Source organism: Macrobrachium rosenbergii, chromosome 10 (genome assembly GCF_040412425.1).
Source record: "Macrobrachium rosenbergii isolate ZJJX-2024 chromosome 10, ASM4041242v1, whole genome shotgun sequence".
NCBI lineage: Eukaryota > Metazoa > Arthropoda > Malacostraca > Decapoda > Palaemonidae > Macrobrachium > Macrobrachium rosenbergii.
Window position 1 is genome coordinate 47,154,153 of NC_089750.1, and position 25,360 is coordinate 47,179,512.

Consider the following 25,360-nt stretch of genomic DNA (forward strand, 5'->3'; position numbering starts at 1 on the left):
AACCTATTTTAACTTTGTTTCTTTTGAAGCTAATGAAAGAAAGAAACTACTAAGTGTCTTCTTAAGCCTCCTGGGACTAAATACGCTACCACATAACAAAGCCAGAATGATAAGCATCTATAAAGAAAGGTAATCTTCTTATCTTGGCAATGAATAGCAGATATAAATAGAAAGAAAGATAAATAAAGCACAGAAGTCCCAGGAGGCTTAAGGAGACACTTAGTAGTTCCTGTGTTTCACTAGCACTAAAAGAAAAAAGTTACAATAGGTTACAAAATAAATTGCAGTGCAAGATTAAATGTATTTCTTCTATATCAACCAACATTGGTGATTTACAACCTCATATATCTTCTTCTGCTTAAATTACATAGATTCTCTCTGCTATCTTCTCTATCTCTACTGCTTCCACTCAGAACTGGACATGATAAGGATTTCTATAAGTCCATGTCCAGCCCCTCGTATATATATATCTTGCTATATATATGCCTTTATAGATGCCTAACTGGTTGAATATTATCTAAAGCCGCCCCTTTTAAATGGATTTTTTGGAAATTGCACTGTATAAAGGAGGTGCTTGCATGTCACCGGAAGTTATGGATTCTGGCGGCTGTTTATCCAATTAAGGCCACCATGTGTTTTGTTACGAATTCCTTGTGATTTCCAGCTCGATTACATGAAGTCATAATGACTATCGTATATATATATATATCATAACACATACCATAGTTTGGCTTTATATAATATACATAGATTTTGCTTTTCTAGCGCTGGTTTACAAATCCCTTTATGATTCCCAGTTCGACTAATATACCCGAGTTTTGGCCTTGTCATACAAAAATAGTCAAAACACAGATGTTTTGTTATTCTCTCTCTATCTCTCTCTATCTTTCTCTAAAACTATAAACTATAAATGTCTATTAATGGAAGGTTTCTATCTCTTTCTCTCTTTCACTATGTAAATTAACATTTAGAATATATAAGAATTCCTAGTTATCAATAAGTCACCAACACTGCACACACACAATACATACACACACACACACATGAAACACAAAATTAAATACCAGGGTATATATATATATTTATGTATATATATACATATCTATATATATATATAAAATAAATAAAGATATATATATAAACAAGAAAACTATCAAAAACAAAGATCAAATATATAATAAGCTATAACATCATATATATATATATAATACTAGTTTGAAGTCAAATTGTCACATATAAACAAAAAATATATATAATATTAAGAACTGAAATATATTAGATTATATATATATATATATATAAATATATATATATATATTCCTATAATTATATGAACAATAATATCTAATATATAAAATATATAACTAATATTCATAAGTATGATTGTTAATAATATATATATATATATATATATCATATTATATATCTCTATAACAATATTTACACTTATTTCATTGCTTGTTCAATGGGTGGTCAAGCATGTACAAATAATGTCCTGTTAATTCTATTTAATCACAAGTGGTAACAATGCTAATTATTGAAACAAAATAATCTATTCTACAATATGATATGTATATATATATATATCCAGCACATAATCGTATATATATATATATATATATGTTTTGGGATATATATATACTGTACATTATATGTATAAATAACATTATCTTGATAATTTATATAATTTTTAATGAAATATATATATATATATTATATATAGTGGAAGTATAAAATATTTTATATAATATATATATATATATTATATATATATATAAATAATATTTATATATATTCTATATATATTTATATTAAAAACTATATATTTTAACATATATATATATATATATATATATATATATATATATAGTCTAAGATATTCCGGGCTGTATATATATATATATATTATAAATATGCTATAAAAACTGTATTTATACATATAACGTATATATATATATATATATACATAAGAACAGACGTATATATTTCCTATAAACATATATATATAGTTCTATCCCTTCTATAACCATATATATATAAATATATAATAACATATATATTTTCCTCTTCAACGGTAATATAATAGAATATATATAAATGATATATATTGTAAAAATATATATATCAAATTATTATATATAATACACAGATATATATATATATATATAACCAAACAACCCCTATATATATATATATATATATTTATATATATCATATATATTGCTAAGAATTATATATATATTTATATACATAAATTTTGTAGTCAAGGGCAACAATACTTGGAATTCACACTTCCTTTATTGTTTCCCCACGTTTCGTGATTCATAATCACATCATCAGAAATTCTATGGAAAATTAAATAAATTAATAAAAGAACTGAACAGCTAAAACTGAATTACGTTAAAACATTTGTCACTAAAAATCTATAAAGGCTGTTAAAATTACATACACAAGAGCACACTTAAATACATACATACAAAGCTTAAAATCACGTTACACACGGACACATATGGTTACACAACCACATTAAAAATATATGAAAATCACAAAACCCTCAAAATAAAAAAAAAAGGAATAAAAAATTGTCTAATTTTAAGAAAATTCTTTTTTTCTCTTTCCAATAACAGAGAAACAAACAAAGACAGTAATATACTTATAAAAAAAAAAAAAGCAGAAGACGCTCACCTTACAATGCAAACGATAGAACCACACTAACAGTAAAATAAAAATATATACAGAAAAAACAAAACAAAAAGATCAGAGGTACAAATAGTAATGACCTTTATGGCAAAACAATGGAACTGAGGTAGTTTGCGTGTTTAATGAGGAACCCGTTTTAATGTTTAAAGACTCAAGAAACTGCAGTTTCTGTTGGTTTGCCTTTCCAATAACTTTGAAATCATCATAATTTATCTGTGTTTTGCACTTGGTAGGCATGATTTCTTATGGAGGATAGCTCTGGATTGGAGAGTCGGCATCCAGTTCTATAGCTCACCCCCTTTTTGAGAAAACGGCCCTGACCCTGAGAAGCCGCCTGGTGGATCCAACATATGTTCCCAGACTACATCTGGGACAAGTATATTCATAAACAACACCAGACGACATCAAAGGGCAGAGCCGATCTTTAAACCTTCAGAATGAGCCGATTGTCTTTGGATTTTTCGGGATGAGTTTGATGTCAATGGCCCCAAAGTACCTCTGAACAGGATCCTAATGAAATCCCTTCTAAAACTATCATCATGTGAAAATGCATCTTGCGTATATAGGGAGTTTAGGGACATTTCAATTTACTGTAGGGCTGAATGATTTGTTCAGTAGTCTGGAAAGAATTCTATAGAATGTTTTGTGGAATGAAAGCAATTATTGTTAAAGTATTGTTGCAGGAAAAGGATTTCTACATGAAAAAAGGGCCCAATTAGAAGTGAGAGTTAAAGCACTGTGTATGAGAGTGTGGACAGAGTTAAGTTTGAAATTAAAAAGCAGGAGCTATAAAAAGTTTGACCCAAGACCAGTAAACGTTCTTTTCTAAAAACAGTAGTATTGAAACGGTCATTTTCTTTAAAATGAGTACCTGGATCAAGAATTTAACACGATCCGCCAACACCTAATGCAACTGCTCTATCCACCACACATTATCGAGAGGGCTATTAATAAAGCAAATAAAATATACTAAGAGGTCCCACTCACAACAGACAAATAGATTTCAACAACAAAATAAAGCTTCCATACGATGAAAACATCCAAAAAGGCCACTGAGCAACTCAGTTCTAATAATCCTTTCATTTTGTCATTATCCCAAATCCATCGGGGAGTTCGCTCGTTAACGTATAATTAAATAACAAAAGGGAAGAAGCCGGAGTTTACAAGATACCGTGTAGTAATTGTCATGACATCTGTTATGTAGGCGAGACAATTAGATCGCTCTAACAAAGAATAACAGAGCACAAAAGATCAGTGCGTTACGTCTTCGGAGAGTTCAAATTTTCATACATATCAGAAATACAGGGCATGTCATTAACTGGAGTGTTCGGAGTTGGTTTTCAAGAACGTAGCTGTCCGTACAGAAAGAAAGATGCTGGAATCTGCTATCATCAATCAAACCAACAATATGAACCTGTCAGGAGGACATTGGAAATCGGACGCCATTGACACCTTAATCCTCGGACCCCTTTGAAGAAGATGACCCAAGAACGTCCTGACCGCCAGATCCATCGCCAAACAGGGAGCTAATGAAACCAAAAACCACTAGGGAATTTGGTCAATCTCCTCCTTCTTAAGAAACGCCACCTCCTTGTTATTGGAATAAAAAGGCCACACCTTCATGTTTTTGTATATATACCATTGTAACTTTCCACCTGTCCATATTCTACTAGTGAACAGGGGCACAGAAACAAGTGCCTGAAATATATGGTTTCAACGTTTAAATAGTGTTTTATGGGCCTTCTTATTTTCATATTACACTGTAGTATTACAGGAAAAGACATTCATATATATAGTGGATATAAGAACAGACGTTGGTATTTATATATAACATCAAACACAAAATATATATCCCTATCTATGAACCATAACATCTAAAAATGGTAATGAACAATATTTTCCTATTCAACGGTGAATTTATATAAGGTATAAATGATATATATATATATAAACTGTTCAATATATATATATATATATATATATACAGAATATGTCATATACGTATATATATATATACCCCCTTATATAAAATAGCAGGCAATATTTTTACTATATAAAATATATATATATTATATAATAATATATTTCCCATATATATCCCAAACTTTATATATAATATATATCCGTTATAAACAAATTTGCAATCCTAACACATAATTTCATCAATTCTAAAATTTTGTATATATATATATATAAATCATGCCTATATTAATATATCATATATATATATATATATAAATCGATATAGATATTGGATATATATAAATATAGGTTTGTCAAAACTGACCATTTTAAATCGTATATTATATATATAATTATATATTTTATATATATATAAATATATATTATTATTTATATATATATATATATGTATATATATATATATATATACCAACCATTTAGATAGTTTATATAAACGCTATATATATATATATATATTATATATATATATTATATATATATATATATATATATATATATAAGACCGTATATATATATAATATATATATATATATAGATATACTATATATATATATAGCATATATATTTATATACATATATAATATATATTAAATTATATATAATAGTCGCTATATTTTATATATATATTATATTATAAATATAAAAGATTATATATTTTTATATATATAATATATTTATATATATATATATATATATATATTTATATTTATATATATATATATATATCATATATATCAAGTCATTTAACATATGATAAACGTCTAGCAACGACATCATGATTTCATTTCAATAATTAAACAGATTGTTACCAAATAGAACCTCATCACTAGGACATAGCCTTATGTGCTTGACCACTCATAGAACAATCAATGAAATAAAAATTTCTCAGAAAGGTCTAAACTTACTATAAACTAGAAACTGAATGTTTATTACAAAAACCCAAGATCACTGAAAAGCCTGGTTAAAGTAAGTCAATGCATTCACCAAACAAAAATCTCGCTAACACAACTATCACAAAGCAGAAGAGAACAACTCACACACAGTGGCAGGATAGTCAAAGAAGGAGAAGAAAAACCTTAACCTAATTAACAATCTTAAACTTAATTAACAAAGTGTACATACACCTGAATATCAGTATTTACACTTGTAAATTAAATGGTCAAAGCAGCAGAATGCAGGAGCTTAGCCTTGCAACTTTTCCAAGACCGTAGGTCACCACAAGACAATAGCTGGTAAGATGGGCTGACCATCATCTGCGATGTCCGCAAAGAATAAAAAATTCAAAATTCAACCCTTACCAGTAACTTAAGAGTCAGTAGGCAGTATTATGGCTATAAGGAAACAGTGAAGTGCTGGAGGCAGTAACACAAGGAGGAGGCAGTAACACCAGGAGTAAGCAGTAGTACAAGCAGCCAGGCAAGGTGTACCACCAAGACTGGCACAAGTAATGGTCACTCCGTATGACAGTAAAGGTGTGCCAGACACACTGATGGATCCCTGGAGGCTCAAAATCCACCACAGGGCTGGACAAGTGAGAGGACCTGGGGCCACAGTCAACCAGGAGGTCAAAGCGGGATCTCCAAGAGACTGAAAAATTCCACTTGATGAACTGACCCTCCAGTGTAGAGAGAGAGAGAGAGAGAGAGAGAGAGAGAGAGAGAGCAAGAGCTGTCCTTTATGGTAATTCTGAGTCTACAACATACGGGTCTCCAGCAATAACCTGTAAAGCTGCTTAACACTCCAGCACCTAGGTAAATAAGTGTACATGCACAAAGAAAATAAACATCTGATGGTGGAGTACCGATGTACAAAGAAACCACAAAAATTAAAAAAATTTAACTAAACTTTTCTTGACTATTTTGTTTTGTTTTATTTTTCTTTTAAAATAAAGTAGCCTTCAAGGTTTTTGTTTCGGTCACAAAAAGTTTAGTTAAATTTTTATTATTTGCGTGGTTTCTTTGTGTTATAGGTACTCTACCCATGAGTTGTTTGTTTTCTTTTTGCATGTACAATTGTTTGCATGTGTGCTGGAGTGTTACGCAGATTCATGGGTATTTTTCGGAGACCTGTTTGTTGACCTCTGCTGTAGTAGGGTCTTAGGAGGACAGTGCATTGTTGGCTCTGAATTACCATAAGGGACAAGTCTTGCTCTCTCTTTACACTGTAGGGGCAGTTCATCAAGTGGAATTTCACAGTCTCTGGGAGATCTGCCTTGACCGCCTGGTTAACTGTGGTCCCAGGTCCTCTCACATGTCCAGCTCTGTGGTGGATTTTGAGCCTTCAGGGATCCATCTCTCTGTGTGTGTGTGGCACACCTCTGCTGTCGTACAGAGTGACCACTACTTGTGCCAGTCTTTGTGGTACGCCTTTCCCGACTACTTGTAGTACTGCTCCTTCCCTGTGTTACTGCCTCCAGTGCTGCACTGTTTCCTTATAGCCGTAATACTGCCTACTGACTCTTGTGTTGCTAATAAGGGTTGAATTTTGAATTTATTATTGTCTTGTGATGACCTATGGCCTTGGAAAAGTTGTACAGCCAAGGGCCTGTATTCTGCTGCTTTGACCATTTAACTTACAAGTGTAAATATTGATATTCAGGTGTATGTACATTTTGTTAATTAAGTTTAAGGCTGTCAATTACGTTAAGGTTTTTCTTCTCTTTTTCCTCAACTATCCTGCCACTGTGTGAGAGTTGTTTTCTTCCTCTTTGTGATAGTTGTGTTAGAGAGATTTTTATTTGATGAATATGTTGACCTACTTTAACCAGGCTTTTCAGTGATCTTAGGTTTTGTAATAAACATTCAACTTCTAGTTCACAGTAAGTTTAGCCCTGTCTGAGTGATTTTTATTTCATTGATTGTTCTACGAGTGGTCAAGCACATAAGGCTATGTCCTGTGAGGTTCTGATTAATTGAGGGCGGTAACAACCTATGTAATTATTGTAACGAAAACGTCTTTACTTTTTATATATATATATATATATATATATATATATATATATATATATATATATATATATATATATATATATATAAATTTCTGACTCACGTCGGGATCAATTTATTTATCTTCAGGTGGAAATTTATATTATCCATTGGGCCATACAATTCTAAATTTATATTGGAACCTATTCACAACTGCATATAGAAATATACCTGGGCAAGCTAACTGCTTGCATACCAGCCATTTATATAACTTAATATACTCATAATGGCCCAATAGACAACATTTCATTCCGAATTATCCTTCTGAATGAATAAGATAGAAATCATCAACACACAATCACGTGTGGAACGAAATAAATTTCTGACTCATATATATATATCGAATATAGGTCTCTCAGGTGGAAAGCAAGGCGTTATCCACTGGGCCATACAAGTCTAAAATAAGTTGGAACCTGAGCAACTGCACAGAAATTACCTGGGCAAACTAACTGCTTGCATACCATTTAATATATTTTCCCCACACTTCCCGACTCAGCAATGACCCAATAGACAACATTTCATTCGAATTATCCCTTCTGAGTGAATAAGATATAGAAATCATCAACACACAATCACGTGTGGAACAGAAATAAATTTCTGACTCACGTCGGGATCGAACCCAGGTCTCTCAGGTGGAAAGCAAGGCGTTATCCTGGAGCCATACAAGTCTAAAAGAAGTTGGAACCTGAGAGCAACTGCACCCAAAGAATTACCTGGGCAAGCTAACTGCTTGCATACCAGCGAGTTTTCCCCAACTTCCCGACTCAGCAATGACCCAATAGACAACATTTCATTCAATTATCCCTTCTGAGTGAATAAGATAGAAATCATCAACACTCAATCACGTGTGGAACGAAATAAATTTCTGACTCACGTCGGGATCGAACAGGTCTCTCAGGTGGAAAGCAAGGGCGTTATCCACTGGGCCATACAAAGTCTAAAAACCTGTTGGAACCTGAGCAACTGCACCCCAGGAAATTACCTGGGCAAGAATTGAAACTGCTTGCATACCAGCCAGTTTTCCCCAACTTCCCGACTCAGCAATGACCCAATAGACAACATTTCATTCGAATTATCCCTTCTGAGTGAATAAGATGAAATCATCAACACACAATCACGTGTGGAACAGAAATAAATTTCTGACTCAAGTCGGGGATCGAACCCAGGTCTCTCAGGTGGAAAGCAAAGGGCGTTATCCACTGGGCCATACAAGTCTAAAAGTTGGAACCTGAGCAACTGCAAAAAGGAATTACCTGGGCAAGCTAACTGCTTGCATACCAGCAGTTTTCCCCAACTTCCCGACTCAGCAATGACCCAATAGACAACATTTCATTCGAATTATCCTTCTGAGTGAATAAGATAGAAATCATCAACACACAATCACGTGTGGAACGAAATAAATTTCTGACTCACGTCGGGATCGAACCCAGGTCTCTCAGGTGGAAAGCAAGGGCGTTATCCACTGGGCCATACAAGTCTAAAAGAAGTTGGAACCTGAAGCAACTGCACCCGGGAATTACCTGGGCAAGCTAACTGCTTGCATACCAGCAGTTTTCCCCAACTTCGACTCAGCAATGACCCAATAGACAACATTTCATTCGAATTATCCCTTCTGAGTGAATAAGATGAAATCATCAACACACAATCCGTGTGGAACAGAAATAAATTTCTGACTCACGTCGGGATCAGAACATTTCTCTCAGGTGGAAAGCAAGGGCGTTATCCATTGGGCCATACAAGTCTAAAGAAGTTGGAACCTGAGCAACTGCACCCAAGGGGGAACCTGGGCAAGCTAACTGCTTGCATACCAGCGAGCGTTTTCCCCAACTTCCCGACTCAGCAATGACCCAATAGACAACATTTCATTCAATTATCCCTTCTGAGTGAATAAGATAGAAATCATCAACACACAATCACGTGTGGAACGAAATAAATTTCTGACTCACGTCGGGATCGAACCCAGGTCTCTCAGGTGGAAAGCAAGGGCGTTATCACTGGGCCATACAAGTCTAAAGTTGGAACCTGAGAGGTTCCTGCTTGTTTTAGCCTGGGCAACTAACGCCCTTCTTTCCACACGTTTCCCAACTTCCTGACTCAGCAATGACCCAATTGATTGTGTGTTGATGATTTCTATCTTATTCACTTCTGAAGGGATAATTCGAATGAAATGTTGTCTATTGGGTCATTGCTGAGTCGGAAGTTGGGGAAAATTTCTGACTATGCAAGCAGTTAGCTTGCCCAGGTAATTCCTTGGGTGCAGTTGCAAGGTTCCAACTTTTAGACTTGTATGGCCCAGTGGATAACGCCCTTGCTTTCCACCTGAGAGACCTGCACTCTGATCCCGACGAGTCAGAAATTTATTTCTGTTCCACACGTGATTGTGTGTTGATGATTTCCCCATCTTATTCACTCAGAAGGGATAATTCAATGAAATGTTGTCTATTGGGTCATTGCTGAGTCGGGAAGTTGGGGAAAATCATGCTGGTATGCAAGCAGTTAGCTTGCCCAGGTAATTCCTTTTTAAAGCAGTTGCTCAGGTTCCAACTTCTTTAGACTTGTATGGCTCCAATGGATAACGCCTTGCTTTCCACCTGAGAGACCTGGGTTCATCCCGACGTGAGTCAGAAATTTATTTCTGTTCCACACGTGATTGTGTGTTGATGATTTCTATCTTATTCACTCAGAAGGGATAATTCGAATGAAATGTTGTCTATTGGGTCATTGCTGAGTCGGGAAGTTGGGGAAAACTCGCTGGTATGCAAGCAGTTAGCTTGCCCAGGTAATTCCTTGGGTGCAGTTGCCTCAGGTTCCAACTTTTTTAGACTTGTATGGCCCAGTGGATAACGCCTCCTTGCTTTCCACCTGAGAGACCTGGGTTCGATCCCGACGTGAGTCAGAAATTTATTTCTGCCCACACGTGATTGTGTGTTGATGATTTCATCTTATTCACTCAGAAGGGATAATTCAATGAAATGTTGTCTATTGGGTCATTGCTGAGTCGGGAAGTTGGGGAAAAACCGCTGGTATGCAAGCAGTTAGCTTGCCCAGGTAATTCCTGGGTGCAGTTGCTCTCAGGTTCCAACTTCTTTTAGACTTGTATGGCTCCAGTGGATAACGCCCTTGCTTTCCACCTGAGAGACCTGGTTCGATCCCGACGTGAGTCAGAAATTTATTTCTGTTCCACACGTGATTGTGTGTTGATGATTTCTATCTTATTCACTCAGAAGGGATAATTCGAATGAAATGTTGTCCATTGGGTCATTGCTGAGTCGGGAAGTTGGGGAAAACTCGCTGGTATGCAAGCAGTTACTTGCCCAGGTAATTCCTTTGGGCAGTTGCTCAGGTTCCAACTTTTTAGACTTGTATGGCTCCAGTGGATAACGCCCTTGCTTTCCACCTGAGAGACCTGGTTCGATCCTGACGTGAGTCAGAAATTTATTTCTGTTCCACACGTGATTGTGTGTTGATGATTTCTATCTTATTCACTCAGAAGGGATAATTCGAATGAAATGTTGTCTTTTGGGTCATTGCTGAGTCGGGAAGTTGGGGAAAACTTCATGGTATGCAAGCAGTTAGCTTGCCCAGGTAATTCCTTTTGGTGCAGTTGCTCAGGTTCCAACTTTTTTAGACTTGTATGGCCCAGTGGATAACGCCCTTGCTTTCCACCCGAGAGACTGGGTCGATCCCCGACGTGAGTCAGAAATTTATTTCTGTTCCACACGTGATTGTGTGTTGATGATTTCTATCTTATTCACTCAGAAGGGATAATTCGAATGAAATGTTGTCTATTGGGTCATTGCTGAGTCGGGAAGTTGGGGAAAACTGCTGGTATGCAAGCAGTTAGCTTGCCCAGGTAATTCCTTGGGTGCAGTTGCTCAGGTTCCAACTTTTTAGACTTGTATGGCCCAGTGGTAACGCCCCTGCTTTCCACCTGAGAGACCTGGGTCTGATCCCGACGTGAGTCAGAAATTTATTTCTGTTCCACACGTGATTGTGTGTTGATGATTTCTATCTTATTCACCAGAAGGGATAATTCAATGAAATGTTGTCTATTGGGTCATTGCTGAGTCGGGAAGTTGGGGAAAACTCGCTGGTATGCAAGCAGTTAGCTTGCCCAGGTAATTCCTTGGGTGCAGTTGCTCTCAGGTTCCAACTTCTTTAGACTTGTATGGCCCAGTGGATAACGCCCTTGCTTTCCACCTGAGAGACCTGGGTTCGATCCCGACGTGAGTCAGAAATTTATTTCTGTTCCACACGTGATTGTGTGTTGATGATTTCTATATATATATATATATATATATATATATATATATATATATATATATATATATATATATATATATATATATATATATATATATATATATATATATATATATATATATATATATATATATATATATGTATATATATGTATATATATATATATATATATATATATATATATATATATATATATATATATATATATATATATATATATATATATATATATATATATATATATATATATATATATATATATATATATATATATATATATATATATATATATATATATATATATATATATATATATATATATATATATATATATATATATATATATATATATATATATATATATATATATATATATATATATATATATATATATATCGTATATATGTTGACCTACTTTAACCAGGCTTTTCAGTGATCTTAGGTTTTGTGATAAACCTTCAGTTTCTAGTTCACAATAAGTTTAGCTCTTTCTGAGTAATTATTATTTCATTGATTATTCTACGAGTGGTCAAGCACATAAGGCTATGTCCTGTGACGTTCTGATTAATTAAGGGTGGTAACAACCTACGTAATTATTGTAACAAAACATCTTTATTATATATATATTACTACGAATATACCTTAAATACTTACTTGATCCTGGACGGCAATGGATGATCGCAGGGAGTTCTTTATAACATCAAGAAATCATCTGTATTTCATTAAAACATCTAACTAAATAAATTGATTAAGGCAACTCCGTAGACAAACAAATCAAGGGAAATACTATGGCGTACGGCCTTCTTCATGTGAGGGAAGATTACATAAATTCAAGGGTTCTCTTAATTAATTATATTTACATAATAAATGCAGATGAGAAAAATGATGGTAATAATAAGGTCCTCCTAAATGAGTAAATTCTATTCAGGAGAGAATAGTCTACACCAATGATGTTTTCGTAACAGGAACATCTCAGAGGGGTAGATTGAAGGAATGCACAGATGGTGCCAAATAACTCAGCTCAACACTAAATGCATAATTATGTTAACAGTCTATGCTTCAACACAAATTACTGAAGGTGATTGCACAATGGCAATAGAAAATAAATCAGACAGAGAAATAACAGGAATCGTGACTGCCTATGAAACCTTATTCCGGTACATTGCCTTCATCAAGATGACAATGTCCTCATTCAATAGGGCACCGACTTGGGAAGAGGGTATTAAAGGGATGCCACTACAAAAGTATACTGGTTCGAATCTCGGGATCGAAGACGTGGAGGGTGCAAGGGACAGGAAAAAGTAAGGACATCAGTCCTTGGTGGAGTTCTGAGCACTTCTCCCTCTCGACTGCTGTTGCATTGTCTATTAATAACCTAGGGGGGTTACGCCTGGGCATCCAGATAGATGGCGCAAGAGGTCAATCTTCGCCTCGTTTTCTATATCAAGCACATGGCATCTAGTCAGACCTCGTGGAGAGTTTACCATGGCCTGGGGGGTGCAGCGCCAACCTTCTCTTTTTTGGCTCCTCCCTTACCCGTTGTCTGACACCGTTGAGAAGGCATCTTTGAAGGTCACTTGGAAACAAGGCCTTAGGCAGTCATTTGAACAAAGAGAAGGATTAAAGTTTATAAAGGGACGAATGAAAACCCACAGTTCTTGTAATTAAAGCAATTGCAATGAATTTTATTTATTTTTCTGTTATGTTATTGATGTAAAAATAGGTGAGATTGCTTGGAAAGAAGTTTCATTTGTCGCACCTCTCCAGGCAAGTTAGATCAGGTGAGAACGATTACGAGCAAGCAAACTCACTTAAAGACTTAAACTTCTGTGTAGCAATTAATTTCAAGAGGCAAAACAACACTGTGACATTTACATTAACACAGAATAAATACTTGCTGCTAGAAATTACATATTCTTATCATTAAGTTACTATTATGTTAAGGCAGAATATGATGAATGTTAATCAGAATATTTTCATAACATAATGGTATAGTTAAACAATGAATTAATACTAGGTTAATTCTAGAGATACTTCATGCACTCTCAATAATAATGATCCCATTACAAATTTTGCAAACATGTAGTTAGCCTGCCTTGAAGAGGCATTACAGTACGGTAAACATGGGCTCAGTTAGGTGTTTCTACGATGCCTGAGAGACGGTTCAGTACCATTCAGGCACTATAACACAAGGTTGCAAGTCTGAGGCTCGAAATTCATTACAGAGATTCATAAAGAGAGTAGTTGACAGATTCAGAGTAATCAATGACTGTTAATAAAAGATGATGGTTATATATGCTGGAATTACATTCCTTAGCCTATGGGAAATGGCTAGGTTCGTTCTTTAGCCCAAGGAGGCCACAAAGGCAATGTGGGCCTTGGTAAGGTATAAAATAAATGTGAGTAATAATCAAAATAAGAAAGAGGAAATGTTAAAGGAAAAGAACAAATTACAAAGTTATAAGGGAAATAAATAGGTGAAGGACCCTGACATCCTCTTCTGGATAGAGGTGCCAATGTCTTCGTAGGGAAAAGGGATGGCACTGTGCCAGTTTGGCATGGGTGCCAGGAGAGCTGGGTGGCTCTCTTTAAGCTACCTGGAGTTATCCACGCCCATGGTATTTCCTCTGTGGACCTCCCTTAGGGGAACGGTATGTCTTGGCTGGGTATCGGTGGAAACCAAGCCCAATGAAGTTATTTGAGTGCCACCTGAGTCGGCTTCTTTGACGGCTGATGCAGGGGCCTTCTTTACAAGATCTACCACAATCTGTTGCAGTTCCTTGAGTTCATCGGCCAATTGAGACATGGCAGAATCCTTACTCACTGTTGCATCTGTGGTGGACCAAGACAGAGGAAGTGGTTGTGGGGGCACGTGAGGGGCTCGCAGGTAAGATTAACCAGCTCAGGTACAGGAGAAAAGGAGGGCCATGGACTGGGATCTCTGGAATGGAGATTGGGGTGTGCTATGGTGCTGGCACTAAGACAGGGTCAGGCACTAATATTTGATTTGGAATTTGCTTGTTGTTCGCAATGGACAGAAGGGCATTGCTCGGTGCACCCAAGTGGCACTAGCAGTGATTGTGAATCTAGGTTGGGATCTCCTGGAGGGGTATCTATTTAGGGCCCTAGCACTGGCACTGGGGAAGGGCCAGGAACTGGAATGGGAACTGGAATCAATCTCGATGGAGGGGGTCAGTGCACATTGCACTCAGGTGGCACTGGAAGTGGAATGAATGCAGGCATTTGAGGCTTACTCATGCCTTATGAATGATTTGGGGGTTTGGAGCCCTGGAATGCTGTAATTTAGATGGGGACTGGAAGTCTTGTCCCAGAAGGAGGTCATAACCTCCAGGAATATATCTAGCTACTGTGAGGTTGCAGATTACAGATCTATGAGGTCTCGTGATCCTCAGCTTGACAGTAGGAAGTATCATCTTAAAGTGATTGATACCTTCAATTGTGATGAGATTACGTTTGTTAATGGTAGCTCCACGGGGAACCTCGTCTTCCTTTATGAGGATATTTGTGCACCAGACTCATCACATTCCTTTACCTGGCTTGCAGGCCATCTACCTCGGGGAGGTGCCACATATATGGGACCCTGGGCTGGAGGACCTAAGGATGTTTGGTCGGTAACTGCCAAGGCAAGGGCAGGTGTACTTAACCTATTATTACTAGGGCATTTTGCCCATTGGGTGGAGTGTCCATAGGTTTTGCAAGCGGGGCGATAAGTCCAGCTATAATCTTTACCTGGTACTGTCCCATTGGAGGGAGCAGGCCCTTTGCCCTTCGTCCACGACCCAGGCAAGGCTCGTTGGGGTGTTGTCCCAGTTGAGGGTGTAGAGGGGTCCTCTGGCTGATTCTCAGCCTTCAAGTGGCATTGTTCAGTGGTGTGCCCTGTTCTCTTACAATACCCACACACAGATTTCTTATGGGGATGCTCACTTTGGGAGATTGCGGGGAGTTGGTTGAGGCAGGCAAGGAGGGATATAATTTTTGTCCATGGGAACTAAGATAGGGGTGATGTGTATCCCATATGTCAGCCCAATGACAGCACTCAACCATTGTCTTAGGCACCTTATCCCAAAAAATAAGAAGTCCTCAAGCTGGAAGAGTTTGAGGACATCCTCCACACTAGTGGCTTTGAGAGATTCTAGCCATGGTTTTAGGGTCTGGATCTTTTTGAAGATGCACTCAGACCAGGTTTGGCCTGATTCCTTGGGCATATTTCTCCAACTTTTCCTCAAATGGTCAGGAGTTATTTCAAAAGCTTGGTGGACAAGGTCAAGATTTCTTTGATCCTCAGCAGGGAAAGCATTGAATGCAATGGCATGCTTCCCTTCAATGTGCTTTCTCAAGATCAGAGGCACTTCTACAATAGAGGGCTGATAGGTCGTCAGAACCTTTTCAATATGGTCGAGCCAGGCCTCAGGCTTGGCTTCGTCCCATTTTCTTATGAGGGAGCCTACACTGCACTGAGGGTTGAGTGAGGAGAGGGTGTTGGTGTGTTGTGCATGTCGTGAATTACCATTGAAAGCTGCTGAGTTCTTTCTTTCTCCCTCTCCTGTCTTTCAGCCTCTTCTCGTTTCTCCTGGGCTATTCTTTCTGCCTTATCTCGTTTCTCCCAGAATATTCTTTCTGGCTTTCTTTCTGGCTTGTCATCGTCTACTCTTTCTTGGATCCACTCCCTCATGGCTTGTCCTGACAGTCCCATGTCCTTTCCAGCGGACATGTAGAACTTGAAGTCCTCATTTTGCTGGGCTTTGGATGTTATAGACATCTTGAGATAACGCTTATACGGGCGTGACCCTTTAGAAAATCAATAAGTCCGAAAAGACTCAGGGCTGTTCAAGTGAACAAGTTCAATATGTCTGAAGAGACTCAATATTGTTCAAAATGAACAGATTCAGGGTGTCTGAATAGACTCGGGGTGTCTCGAAAGACTCAACTTTGTTCATGATGAACTAGTTACAATGTTTAAAAGACTCGGGGCTGTTTGAGTGAACAGGTTCAATATGTCTGAAGAGACTCAGTATTGTTCAAAATGAACAGATTCAGGGTGTCTGAATAGACTCACGTTGCCTGAAAAGACTCAGTTGTCTGGAAAGACTTAAATTTCATTGATATGTCTGAATAAGACACGGTTCAGGGTGTCTGAAAAGATTCATTTGTTCGGAATGTACGAAAATTAATATGTCTGAATAAGACCCAATTTCATGGTGTCTGAAAGGCTCAGTTGTTCGAAATGAACGAAAATTAATATGTCTGAGCAAGACAAATTTCAGGGTGTCTGCAACGACTCAATTGTTCATAATGAATGTAAATCAATATGTCTGAATAAGACTCGGATTTCAGGGTGTCTGAAAGACTCAATTGTTCATAATGAATGAGAGTTAATGTGTCTGAATAAGACTCTAACTTCAGGGTGTCTGAAAGACTCAGCGGTTCTTAATGATCGAAAATTAGTATGTCTAAATAAGACTCAAATTTCAGGGTGTCTGAAAGACTCAAGGGTTCTTAATGAACAAAAATTTAGCCCAAGCTAACATAAGCCTTTATGTATGTTTTATATGTGGAGAGACGCAGCAGAAATAATAAAAGGCTTGCGGGTTATACACTTATGGTGTGTAAGAAAATTTCCTTGCACTGCCAAATAATTTAAATGTGGTGTGATGAAAACAGTACATCGATCCTATCGAATATTAAAATCTCCAACACACTAGGGTAAGACAAACTGCTTAATCTTAACATGCACGGGACAGTCTGGACTGCTGAGAAGTTATGCGTTGGGAAAGGAAGAAATTGTTATTCTCTGATATCAAAACAAATACTAGTTCGCAGATGACTAATAATAGTCCTCAAATGCTCACTTCTGGTCTCGTGACATCTGCTGTCAATGAGTGACTCAGGTGGGTGGAGGAGGGGGAACTCTTGACCACTTGTCTAGCTTGCCTGGACAACCCTTTTTCCCACTTTCGGAGGCTCCCACAATAATTACTGAAAGAGGAAATTCTCGCTGATATATTCGCCAACAAATAAATTTACAGGAATACTACGGGCTTGCCGAGTAATATCCTACCCAGTTAAAGAATTAAAAGTTTATTACTCTCAAAATGCAGTGAGGTGCGCGGACGTATGGGTAAAATTACCAAACGAAAGAAAGGGATCTATATATGAGCACTGTGCGTGCATTGTTTATAACAATGGGATTCCCAGTGGAACTCAAAATTAAAGAGGCGGATGGTTAGGGATGAACCTTGTGGTCTGGAATTGAAGATTCCGGTCGGAATTACTATTTTCCTGTCGTGAGAGCGGGAATTTAGATTCATAAATACTTCCCAGCTTTTCCTATTGATTAAGCCAGAGAGAGAGAGAGAGAGAGAGAGAGAGAGAGAGAGAGAGAGAGAGAGAGAGAGAGATAGATGATAAATCCATCGATATGAAAATAGCTGGAATCAAACCCTTGGTGGTCGCCTACAGTGTGCCTATCTGGGAATTCGGGACTTTCAAATTGTCCTTATTACATGGATGAAGGAATAGGGGCTCTATTCCTTTTTCATTAACTCTTTGACTGAGTTGCTCCATAGCTTCCTATTCTTAAAACATGCAGCTAACATGCGATAGCACAAAAACCTCGTGGAATGGTTAATGCGCTCTCTCTTCTATGAACTCAGTTGGTATGTAAGTGGCTATCAATTTCCTTACACTGATTGCAGTCACTTTTCACGCCTAGCATAAACCTAAACAAAATATTTCGACATGTACTTATGCTGTGGAACTTGCTAATGCAGGGGGTATGATACCAGGGTCGTCTCTAACTATGCAGACAAGCTTAGCAGTTGCTATTCAGCTGATAAGTTGCTATTGCAACTTGCATGTACGCTGGGAAGGTACACCAATTGCTATAAATATACCTTAGATACTTACTTGATTCTAGACGGCAACGGATGATAGCAGGGAGTTCTTTACATTATCAAGAAATCTGCTGCATTTCATTAAAACATCTGACTAAACCTCTTAGACAAACAAATCAAGGGAAATACTATGGCTTAGTCCTTCTTCATGTGAGGGAAGATTATGTAAACTCAGGGTTCTCTTTGTTAATTATATTTACATAATAAACACAGATCAGAAGAATGATGAATCACTGGGTAGGCAATAATAAGGTCCTGCTAAATGAGTGAAATCTATTCAGGAGAAAATATTCTACACCGATGATGCCCTCATAACAGGAACATTGCAGAGGGGTAGATTGAGGGGTGGCATAAGGCCATAGCACGAGAATAGAACCGAGTGGTTCCACAGCTGAGGCCTATCTGCAATATATGCAAGATGCTTACTTGCAAGAACAATAAGGCAGTCAAAGGGGACTGAGGGAATGCACAGATGGTACCAGATAACTCAGTTCAACACTAAATGCATAATTACGTTAATACTTGATGCTCCAACACAAATTACTGAAGGTGATCACACGATGGAAGTGGAAAATAAATGAGACAGAGAAATAACAGGAATAGTGACTGACTATGAAACCTTATTCCAGTACATTACTTTTGTCAAGATGATAATGTCCTCGTTCAATAGGGCACCGATGCTGGAGGAGGGAATTAATTGGATGCCACTACAAAAGAATACTGGTTCAAACCTCGGGGTCGAACATGTGGAGGTTACAAGAGACAGGAAAAGGTAAGGACATCTGTCCTAGGTGGAGTTCTGAGAAACACATAGGCATCCATATAGATGGAGCAAAAGGTCAATCTTTGCCTTGTTTTCTATATAGAGCACATGGCATCCAGTCAGACCTCGTGGGGAGCTTACCATGGCCCGCGTGGTGCAGCACCAACTTTCTCTTTTATGGCTCCTCCCTTGCCCATTGCCTGATGCCATTAAGAAGGCATCTTTGAAGGTCTTCTGGAAACAAGGCCTTAGGCAGTCAATTTAAGGACGAACAGGATAATCAGAAGAGTTGGGAAAATTGCAGACATTATTATTGCTTAGAATATAAACGATGATGGGAAAATTCATGTGTTCCTTTACAATACCTCGGCTGTGCCTCGTTTATATTCTAAGAAATAATAATGTCTGCAATTTTACCACATCTGCTGGCTATCCTGTTCCTCCTCATATATATATATATATATATATATATATATATATATATATATATATATATATATATATATATATATATATATATATATATATATATATATTTCATTATTTCAACGTTTCTTGTAATAATTTTCTTTATTACAACATCAGAGATCTGTTGAATAATGAATAAATTACTCAAAAAGTTAATGTAAAAGCTTCAAAAATCATAAGAGAAATAAAATCCACCAGATACAATACAGCTAAAAAAAAAAAACAACAGAACAAAAGACCAGTAATCAACCTTAGGTAGAGAGAGCAAAAGGCAAAATGCTTTAGAGAGAGTTGACTCTGGTAAAGCTGAGTAGAGAATGTTTGGGTATTTAACTCTGGGACATATGTCGGATCCATGAGGAGGTTACTGAGGGTCAGAATTGACTCCCATCGTGGAATAAGCTTGCGCACTGGTTGAAGGCTCTCAAATCCAGAACATTCTAATATCAGAGCTCATTGAAAAATTTGTAAAACTCTTATTGAGAGAAATGGATTCAGCATAATAGGCCAAACAGCAAATCCTCACGAATTGCCTATACTTGAGTCATTGTTTTTCAAACAACTAGCCCACCAGTTAAATACCCAAAACTCCTCTACTCAACTTTACCTGACTTAACTCTCTCAAAGCATTCTGTCTTTTGCTCTCTCTACCAAAGGTTGGTTAGCGGTCTTTTGTTCTGTTGTGTGGTTTTAGCTGTATTGTATTTGGTGAATTTTATTTTTCCTATGATTTTTAAAGCTTTTACAGTAATTTTTGAGTAATTTATTCATTATTCAACAGATCCCTGATGATGTAACAAAGAAATTATTACGAAAAGTTGGAAATAAAGAAATATGTTAGAGTGAACTGGTTTCTGGTCCACCCTCACACACACATATACATTGTACATATTACATATATTATACATACATTATATACGCACACACACATTGACACACATATATATTATATACATATACACACACACATATATATATATATATATATATATATATATATATATATATATATATATATATATATATATATATATATATATATATATGTGTGTGTGTGTGTGTGTGTGTATGTGTGTGTGTGTATGTACATATATATATATATATATATATATATATATATATATATATATATATATATATATATATATATATATATATATATATATATATATATATATATATATATATATATGTGTGTGTGTGTGTGTGTGTGTGTATGTATATATATATATATATATAATATATATATATATATATATATATATATATATATATATATATATATATATATATATATATATATATATATATGTATATATATATATATATATATATATATATATATATATATATATATATATATATATATATATATATATATATATATATATATATATATATATATATATATATATATATATATATATATATATATATATATATATATATATATATATATATATATATATATATATATATGTATATATATATATATATATATATATATATATATATATATATATATATATATATATATATATATATATATATATATATATATATATACACACACACACACATATATATATATATATATATATATATATATATATATATATATATATATATATATATATATATATATATATATATATATATATGTATATATATATATATATATATATATATATATATATATATATATATATATATATATATATATATATATATATATATATATATATATGTGTGTGTGTGTGTGTGTGTGTGTGTGTGTGTGTGTGTTTTGTATGTGTGTGTGTGTGTGTGTATGTATAATGCCAACCATTTATTCAGTAGAAAGAAAAGTTTAAATGAGAAGAAAAACACCACACTACCAATTCGTATGTTCGTTGCCGTGCTTCTGGAAGCAGATATATAGTTTTTTCGTCATCACAGCCTATACTATAGTTCGATATACAGCAAAATAGACGGAATCAAAATATTAAAGTCCTAACTGATGCAATGTGAAAATGCTCATAGTGCATCTCTGCCACCATAGTAAGTTCGTTGAATTAAATACAAATATTTGTATACCTCATCATATTGATACATTTAGTGCACTCACCAATATATATATATATATATATATATATATATATATATATATATATATATATATATATATATATATATATATATATATATATATATATATATATGGTTTGAAAATTATCTGTTTCACAAATATATAGATTTAATACAACAAGCTTACCATGGTGTCAAAGATACATCTCATGTGCTGCAACCATTTATTACGAATAGCTATACAAGACATTCTAAACAGTACTTGATAAACTTAGAAAAGTAACTGCAAATTTAAAGTAGAACAGACCGGCAAAATGACCAGTGAAACCAATTTGAAAGGATTATGCTTGGTTGCTGCGGGATGCAATATGCAAAGATCTGTATTCTGTTTCGGGAGCGGGTGAAGGGAGATGCAAATCCCTTATGACATTCACCGAATCCTCTTACTGCAGCTGGGGGATACTCTGGCTAGAAATAAAAACACTCAAAGGCATCTTTGACAGTAAGAAAATATAATTTATTTAAGCAAACTACAGTGACTTACAGCTTAGTAAATTTGAAAACAAGAAAACAAATTATTGCTGTAAATGACTTCATAGCAGCAGTTTGCTTCAATTTTCCCTATCCCAGATGAAATAAACATCGTTTTGTATGCATTTTCTAAATTTCTTTCTCTTCCTCATGTGCAGAGAGAGAGAGAGAGAGAGGAGAGAGAGAGAGAGAGAGAGAGAGAGAGAGAGAGAGAGAGGATGTCTATTCTCTATACAAGTGCTTAACTAGGAATTTTCTTTAGTAGGTGGAATGATGCAAGTAGTCAGAACTGATGTGTACAAGGGTTCTTAATGCAAGAAGTGATAAATAATGTCTAAAATGATATAGATAATCTAATAATAAACCTTGAATAACAATAAACCATCAGATACAATAAACTGGTAGAATTATGTTGTAACATGGCGTACTGTTGAAGTACCAGAAAAATCCTGCTTTTGCCAAAATGATCCAGTGTAATACTGAATCAAACACGCGCACACACACACTCATATATATTTATATATATATATATATATATATATATATATATATATATATATATATATATATATATATATATATATATATATATATATATATATATATATATATATATATATACACATACATATGATTGTGTGTGTGTTTTGATTCTTCCATTACACTGGATAATTTTTGAAAAAAAACAGGATTTTTTGGGACTTCAACAATACGTTAGCACTTATATTCTACCAGTTTATTATATACTGTGGTTTATTGTTATTCAAGGTTTATTACTAGATTATCTATATCATTTTAGACATTATTTATCACTTGCATCAAAAATCCTTGATATATATATATATATATATATATATATATATATATATATATATATATATATATATATATATATATATATATATATATATATATATATATATATTACTGGTTATGCTGTCGTTTCTAGAAAACTTCAATTTAAGGAGGAACAGGATAGCCAGAGGACGTGGTAAAATTGCAGACATTATTATTTCTTAGGAATCAACAGAGGCACAGCCGAGCTTTCGGGAATACATAACTTTTCCCATCATCAGGGTCACTTATCCATAGAATTACATAAAAGAAATATAGAGAAACAGTAAGAAAACTATACCGATTGACTAAATCTAAAAGTATTAAAACAGTTATATATAATTGACAAAACTTTAAAATACATAATAATATAAAGTAAAAAGGAACATAAAAACCTAAGTTAACTGCAAAAGAGCAATGACTAAGTAATAAGAAATCACGTACTAAACAGAAATCGTCAAATAAAATCACTGAGAAGATAAATACTGAGAGAGAGAGAGAGAAAAAAATTAATATTCAAAATAATAAAAGAAAAATTATAATGCAATACAAAATACTGGAGAACCTACTGTTCATGTCGTAGTTAAATGACAACTGGGCGAGTTAGAAGACTGCGAATGGAAGAGGGTGAAATGGTGTGAGGAAAAAAGAAAAAGAAAAAAAAACAAACTATGCAATGAACAATGGAACAGAGGTGGTTTGGCTATTGAGTGTTGGTGATTGTTGTTTAATATGGAGGGACTCTAAAAAGGGAAGCGAATGACTGTTTTTTGTTTGTCCGAGTATTTGAAAATCACTGTATTGTATGTGATGGTGGCAAGATATAGCATGAAGTCTAATGGCACTATTTTCTTTTTTGCTTAAAGCTAAGCCTGTACGGTGGCTGACACCCCTATGAGAGTCGATGCGTACCTAAGTGGGCGCTTGGTACATCCCACGTAGGTCCCAAAATTACATTTAGTGCAATTAGGGAACCTTTCAGAACTTAGGAGCCTATTTTGAAGAGTAAATTTTTTTCAAGAGGCTGCAGGTTCTTTATGTACTTAATATTTAGAAGTTTAATACCAATGTCCTTCATGTAGCATTTTGTGAAAATAATCATTTACAACAAAATAATCATTTACAACATCTAATAGAACACGAGGCGGTCAGGTTACCCTTTCTCTGGGATATCTTCCCAGAGAGAACCAGGGAACTCTCGGCAAGCTGCTCTTCCTCGGGGCAGCCTTCCCAGGAGGAAGGCAGTGCTCCTGCCAGGCTGGGAAGAATCCCCAGAGGAGGGCCTCAGGAAGAGAGGCCATACCCTAGGGGTGCCTACTTCCAGGCTACCTAGTAATGGGAGGGCATCCCCTGGCGTTAACTTGCAGGAGAAGTCAGGGCTCCTCACTCAGAAAGCAGCAACTGAGGAGGGCCTCACCACAGGGTTGGAGGAGAAGGCTTCCTACGGAAGACATCCCTTGAAGGGTGTTTCCCCTGTTTCTTCTAATAGTTTGTGTGCTCTGTTTCAGTTTGCCTTAAACTATACGGAAAATATTTAAGAGCGTTCTTTATGAAGTAGTGTGTATCCTAAACCCATTTCAAGACGTTGACTTCGGTGACCTTGCTTTTGACTTTTGGACTTGTGAGCACATTTAGTCTCTCTTACATCGGTAGCTTTATTAATACACATAATATGCATTTGAGTCTTTAAATGAGCTTTCATGGGGATCATCAAGTTGTAAAAAGAAAGGTGACGATGTTATTTGAACATGTTACATTTAACCATTCAACAGCAAGCTGCCAACCACTTTCAAGTGCACTTTGCCAAATAAGATGAAAAATAACGGAAAAAAAAGGACTAGGCTTTGAACATT